We start from the raw sequence: 6,000 nt of genomic DNA, 5'->3' as shown, positions 1-6,000 counted from the left end.
ATTTACATTTTACTCCTCATATTTTGGGGGTAATTGTTAGGGGAGGATTTTCCAATCCTAAGGATCACGGATCCTCAAGTACTGCCAGGATCATGGATCCTCAATTCTGTTTGAATTAAGGATCCTCAGAAGGTGTTGCAGCATCAGGATCCAGGATCCTCATTGTTATCCTTGTACTAACGGTTGTCTTCATTGTATGTGAGCTTGTTTTGCAGGAGTATACGCATGGACCAAGTCTTACCGATATTCTTGGAGAATATGCCCTCAATATTCCGCACGTGCTTGGCCTTTGTGAACGTTATGGAGATCATGGGAAGCTCGCACATTTAGCGGATAGTTAGTTATCTAGTTATTTCTAATTTTAAAAGGGGATAACAAGCTTAGATTAGAACATTCGGCTAAGTTAGCAAATACACACACACTCAAAACAACTCTCAATAGTTCATTTGGCTAGTGTCCTTGTAACAAGCTTGTTATCATCCCGAGTTGTAACAATCATTTATGTAATTATAGTTGGTGATCGGTAGTTTCCATCACCCGAGGTTTTTTATGCCGGAGATCAACTCTTGATCAAGGGCTTTTTCCTCGTATAAATCCTTGTGTCACTTGTTCATTTTACTTGCAAGTTGTTCATATAATTGTTCATTGATTCTAGCATCACACCTCACAACAAAAGATTTGGTTGTATTATCCTTGCTTGATTTTTGACCAAAACAATAAGCGCAAATGCTAAATTCTGTGCGAGAGTGTGTGGAATTTGTTAATCGTCATACCGTTTTATCAACATTTGATTCTAGGGCACAAAAATGCTAGCCATATCACGGGCTACGGCTCAACTTTCTTGGCGAAGTATAATTTTTCTTTTAATGTCCGTTTTATTTATCTAGGATATCCATAAACAAATGTTAGGATACCTCTAAGTGTTTGTGAAAAAAGAGTAATCTGCCAAAATGGTCCCTGAGGTTTGGTCACTTTTGCCACATTAGTCCAAAAGTCAAACCTTTTGAATCTGGGTCCCTATGGTTTCAATTTTTTGTCATTTTCATCCAAAATCAAAATCCAGTCAGATTTTTCAGTTAACATCCAGCTTTTCTGTCTTTTTCCTCCCTTTTAATGAAGGGCAAAATGGTCTTTTAAGGTTTTATTATAACAAATTAAAAAAATCTGACCATTTTGCCCCTTCATTAAAAGGGAGGAAAAAGACAGAAAAACTGGATATTAACTGAAAAATTTGACCAGATTTTGCTTTTGGATGAAAATGGCAACAAAATTGAAACCACAGGGATCCAAATCCAAAAGGTTTGAGTTTTGGACTAAAGTGTCAAAAGTGACCAAACCTCAGGGACCATTTTGGCAGTTTACCCGTGAAAAAAAATGAAATGAAATTTGACATTTGATGGAAACGAAAATTTCTGGAAATGAACTTGCAGGTGGCACACATTATTAAAGAAGGAAAAAAATGAAGTTATATTTAAAGTTAATATAATAATATGACATTTGGACAATAAATGAAAAGGCGGTACTATTCTACAATTATCAGAAGTCAAATTTAATTAGTAATCTATATTTTTTACCGGCAAATAGTGTTTTACCGGACAATAAACATAACTTATTTGTGTTTTTTTCTTCACTTTATTTATTATTTTACCTGCCCTTAAAAATTAGTAGCTGCATAAGGCCGCTAAGGGTATTCGAATTCTTAGAGATGACCCTAACGGGGGTGGGGGTGGTCACTAGTGATAGAATTCTATCACTCACAATATCCGATCATGTTCCGCCATGTCAACAACCATTTTTCCATCACTCACAACCTTTTTTGGTGGCAATGGTCATCACCTACCACCACACCTAACAATTTCCCCCCAACCAACAATTACTCTAAAAAAAAAAACATCACGCCGTGAAGAAAATAACGAAATCGGGTTTACCGTTGAACTATCACGCGTGACACTTGGAGTGGCGGTGGGAATTTGATTTTTCCACGCGTTGAAAAGTCCCCATCACGGAACAATAATGTTCCACCTGCCGCCCCTAAGTAAAAGAAAATTTAAAAAGCCCATTTTTATTAGTCGCACAGGGCCCTCTGGGGGCCAATGAAATCCCAGGGACGGGCCTAGGTAAAAGTTTTTTTAAGATACCTTTGAATTTTTCTTCTAGTTCCACCACTGCAATATTACATTTTGAATTTGAGACAGATTTTCATGAAACTGGCATCTTAATAGTATATATTTCAGTTAAATGAAATTGCCTTGAGCTTTTTTTTTGGACAATGTGGGGGAAATTAAGAAATAGAAGTAGGAATCACTCTTTCACCTGTAGGTTCTCTTGTTCTTTACACCCAAGTGGCATTAATATTGTGTACAATTGGTGTCATTTGTTCCTCTTGTGAATCACAAATAATATAATGCTGATAACGAACAAACCGATCAACTTGTGACCTGTGTGTTACTAGAATTCAAATGAGTGAAGATCTGCCTCTAATACGTGCCAGTGAGACAACAAAAAAATTTATGTTAGCTAAAACTAACAAAATTACAATCTATGTGCACTAGGAAATGATACTTTTGTTGCCCAGAATGATCTTTGATCTCTAGATCGCAAATGATAAACGTAACTTTATTGAATACTGAAATTTGAATACAATGGAATGAATTTTACAAATGAATTCTAAGCCCTATTTATAGTTTCTAATGGGTGCGAGTGAACGTCTCTTCATGAACGGGTGTGTCTCTAGTATCTTGTGGATGGTATTTAATCTTGAAGAGGTGTGTCCTTTTTTTTAAAAAGTCATGGCCCTTTAATCCTTGTGGCTGAAATTGAATGGATGTGTCTCCAAGGAGACATGTCGATTCCTTCAATGAAGTTGGTTATCAACTTCCAACTTGACACCTTTGGCCCTCACACTTTATAACTACCCTAAATTACCTAATTACATAATCAACCCTTGTAGTATGGATGTGTAGAGATTAGTATTTCATTCACCCCCCCTAATCTTGAACATCCTTGAGTTGTTATAGATCTTGAACTCCGAGCAGTTCTCGCATTGTAGCAAACTTGACCCTTGCTAGTGCCTTTGTAAGTATGTCTGCCCGTTGTAGTTCTCCACTTACGTGTTCCACATTGATGTCCTCGTTCTCAATGCATTCTCTTATGAAGTGATAGCGTGTATCAATGTGCTTGCTTCTTCCATGAAAGACTGGATTCCTCATGAGTGCTATTGTAGAAACATTATCCACCCTGAGTGTCATCTTCTCTTCCTTCCAGCCTGTAATTTCACTTAACAATCTTTTAAGCCATAGTGCTTGGCATGCTGCTGCAGTGGCTGCCATGAATTCTGATTCACATGATGATAATGCCACTGTCTGTTGCTTTTGTGTACACCAGGTTATACGTGATTCTCCAAAGTAGAACACCAGACCAGTTGTTCCTTTTCCTTTGTCTGTATTAACTCCAAAACTGCAATCACTATAACCTGTGATCTTATATCCTCCTTGCTTCTTGTAGATGATTCCATGCTCTTTAGTTCTTTGATATAATGTAGTATTTGCTTCACTGCTTTCAAGTGTTGCTCCTTTGGTTCTTGCATGAATCTACTAAGCAGACTGACTGAGTAAGATAGATATGGCCTTGTATGCAATAAGTACCTGAGAGAACCTATCAGGCTTCTGTAATGTGTTGCATCTACTAGATCTCCTTCTTCAGTCTTCGTTAATTGTGTTCCTGGATTCATGGGAATCTTTGTGTCGTTGCAGGATAACATATCAGCCTCTTTGAGTATCTTGTTGATATAGCCTGTCTGCTTGATAGCTATCTCACCCCCTGCTTGAATGACTTCTATTCCCAGATAATATGCTAGCAATCCTAGATCGCTCATTTCAAACTTGTTCTTCATCTTAGATTTGAAAACATCTATCTCCTTCCTTGATGTTCCAGTGACTATCAAATCATCAACATAGACTCCAACTATCAGTGTAGAAGTCTCACTCGTCCTTGTATAGATTGCATTCTCTAAAGTGCACTTCTTGAAGTTAAGTGACTTTAGGGTTTAATCTAACTTCGTATTCTAAGCTCCTGGTGCTTGTCTCAATCCATACAGTGCTTTTGATAGTCTATAAACCTTTCCTTCGTTTCCTGGCTTTACAAATCCTTCTAGTTCTGAGACATAGACCTCCTCCTTGAGATCTCCGTGTAAGAATGCAGACTTCACGTCTAAGTGATGTACTTCCCAACCTTGAAATGCTGCTAAAGCCAACATTAGTCGAACTGTCTCTATACGTGCTACTAGTGCAAAGACTTCGTCAAAGTCTATTCCGTGTTGCTGAACATATCCTTTTGCAACCAGCCTTGCTTTTTGTCTGATCACGTTTCCGTTTGCATCTTTTTTAGTCTTGAATACCCATTTTAAACCTATTGCCTTGTGATTTCTTGGCAACTCTGTCAACCTCCAAGTGTTATTTTTGTTTATCGAGTCTAACTCTTGTGGATTGTTCGTTCTTGTTCAGCAAGTAATAATTCTTGTGGATCTACTTGAATTTCCTCTGTCTCTTCGTATACTTCTTCCAGACTTCTTAGTTTTACTGGAGTGTCACTAATACTCTCCGTTGTACTTTCAGAGGTAGATGGACCTCTACTTGATAATCTGCTTGAACTTCCTGCTGAGTTCTGATTGTACGAATGTGCTGGCTGGGTTACATATGAGTTTGGTTCTTCTGTCTGATCTACTCCTGAATCATCATGATGTGGCCTACTATTACCAGGACTACTTGGTTCATTTTCTTCTAACTCTGGTAGGTTGTCATCTTCTTGAATGACAAAGTTTGTCCATTCGGGATTCCCTGAATCTACCATCTCCATATAACTATTCCAGTTCAATGGTTGACCTTCCATGAACTTTACATCTCTACTGACACATATCTTATTCTTTGTCGGATCATATAATCTGTATGCCTTTGATCCTTTTTCTATTCTAAGGTAAACCATAGGTGCACATCTTTCATCTAACTTCTTTTGTTGAAGTGGTAATACCTTAGCGTATGTTGTGCAGCCAAAAACCTTTAAGTGTTCCAGATTCGGCTTTCTTCCTTTCAATGCTTCATACGGGGTCTTGTTTACCAAAGCCTTCCTTGGAATCCAGTTTAATAAATATAACGTATGTCTTATTGCTTCTCCCCAGAAATTTTGTGGCATGTTCATTGCCTTTAACATACTTCGAGTAGTTGACAACATCGTCCTGTTTCTTCTTTCCACAACTCCGTTTTGCTGTGGGGAATATGGCGTTGTAAGCTGTCTCGCTATGCCATTTTCCATGCAATACTTGTTGAATTCAGCCGACGTGAATTCTCCTCCTCTGTCTGTCCTTAGCATTTTTAACTTGGTTCGAGTTTCTGTCTCCACCTTTTCTTTGAACTGCTTGAAAGTTTCGAATGCTTGATCCTTAGAAGTTAGTAGAAATGCCCACATGTAGCGAGTACAGTCGTCTACAAGTAGAAATATATACTTCTTCCCAGCATGTGTTGGTGGGGATATAGGACCACACAAATCTCCATAGACTAAATCCAGAGGTCTCAAAGATCTGAAGTTTGCCTGATTTGGAAATGGTGTCCTAGTATGTTTTCCTAATAAGCATGCGTCACATACTTGATTGGCATGACTTATTTGAGGAACTCCATGTACCAAGTTCTTTCGAGTCATTTCCTTAATAGCATCGAAGTGTAAATAGCCTAACCTTGCGTGCCATAACCATGCTAAATCTTCTATGTTTGAGAGCAGGCAGATTGGCCTTCCAATCTTCAACTTTACTTTATAAAACATGTTCCTCATTCTCCTGACTCGCATTAGTGACTTTCTATTTCTGTCGTGGACTGTTAGCAAGTCTCCATCCATTACTACTTTGCACCTGATTTCTGTAAGTTGTCCGAGGCTCAATATGTTGCTTTTCAAACATGGAATGTAGTATACTTGAGAAACAATCTTTTGTTCTTGGTTCAGACATTCCAGCAG

Source organism: Helianthus annuus, chromosome 10 (assembly GCF_002127325.2).
Source record: "Helianthus annuus cultivar XRQ/B chromosome 10, HanXRQr2.0-SUNRISE, whole genome shotgun sequence".
In the NCBI taxonomy this organism is placed as follows: Eukaryota; Viridiplantae; Streptophyta; class Magnoliopsida; order Asterales; family Asteraceae; genus Helianthus; species Helianthus annuus.
This window is presented reverse-complemented; position numbering follows the sequence as displayed.